A 1,570-nucleotide genomic window follows, 5' to 3' on the forward strand; every position below is an offset into this window, starting at 1 on the left:
TTAGGAGGAATATTTTAAATTCTATTCTGAATTTGACAGGGAGCCAGTGGAGAGAAGCTAAAACTGCAGAAATATGATCTCTCCTTCCAACTCTCAATAAAACTCTAGCAGCAGCATTTTGGATTAACTGAAGACTTCTTAAAGAGGTTTTTGGACCCAGATAATAAAAAATTGCAGTAATCCAGTCTAGACGTGATAAATGCATGAATAAGTTTTTCTGCATCATTTTTGGAAAAAATGTTTCTAATTTTAGTGATATTACACAGGTGGAAGAAGGTGGTRCTGGTAACATTTTTAATGTGGGGGTTAAAAGACATGTCCTGATCAAAAATAACACCAAGCTTTTTTACATTAGAACTGGAGATCAGATTAATGCCATCCAGAGGAGCTGAAAGGCTACAAAGTTGATCCCTGAGATGTTCAGGTCCACGAACCATAACCTCTGTCTTATCTGKGTTTAGAAGCAGAAAGTTAAGAGTCACCCATACATAGAAAAACAAACAATACAACTGGATTATTTTATTCTAAAGCTGAATATGTTTTGCTTTCAAAATGCTTAAAYTAGTGTGGATTTTWAAATTTTYTAGACCAAGTTTTCAGTACTTCATCTACTAATAAAAAATGTAAGGCTTTATGTTATATTTTGTCACGTTTTTTCTCAGCTACAAATTATTATAGWAATCTAACAGATTAAATTATCTTTTTAAAGCCATTGGTTATAAAAACCTATTATTCTTTATCATCACATTATTTGAGATGGCATGGCTTCATTGTGACTCAAATGTAGAAAAAGAGTGCAAGTCAAACAGTAGTATTACCAGGGACGCACATAAGCCGTGCACATGCGTGCCCAAAAAGGAAAAAAGTGCACCAGATGGAACGTCATTAAGCTCACTTGCGTACCTACGATTGTAAATGATTGTCTATCAAAACAACAGTTAGCAGGGCTCTAGAGTGCAACCAGTTTGGTTGCAAATGTGACCTGTTTTCTTAAAAAATAAAATAAAATAATCCTGCCACACTGGTGTGACTGGATTGTTGTTCGGTGCTCACCAAGCCTCTAAGAGCAGTGGGACCCTGATACAAGGATTAAACAGYCACTGCCTTCAACAAATCAGACCAAGTCCAGAACCTTTTTATCCAATCAGAGGAGAGCAGGGCGGGACTTTCGGTGAGAGCAGTTTTCATCAGAGACAGGTTGAAGCAGCGACTGCTGTGGTCAGTCTGACATCTCCTCCCGCACTTTGCTCCTGAACTACCAGAGACTATAGCCTCTAAAGCCTGACTACGGAGCGTTGTTATCGAACAGATCTGTCCAACTCCTTGTGAAAGACTAAACTCCCTCCGGAGAGACTGTTGTGACGGGAGTGGGTCACTGCACGCACAGGCTGAGTCTGTCTGTGAGATTCACTGTTTGAGTTCTTCTAATTAAACCACATTAACTAACAGAACATTTGTTTGTCCCATATTATAGCAAAGATCATTCTTTGTTTAACAACACCCCTGTCAAAAAATTATATATGTTAAAAAAAACAACTTGCTTTGTTCTCTAGGTGAATGAGTTTTAAAT

This window comes from Austrofundulus limnaeus, unplaced genomic scaffold (genome assembly GCF_001266775.1).
Source record: "Austrofundulus limnaeus strain Quisiro unplaced genomic scaffold, Austrofundulus_limnaeus-1.0 Scaffold1955, whole genome shotgun sequence".
NCBI lineage: Eukaryota > Metazoa > Chordata > Actinopteri > Cyprinodontiformes > Rivulidae > Austrofundulus > Austrofundulus limnaeus.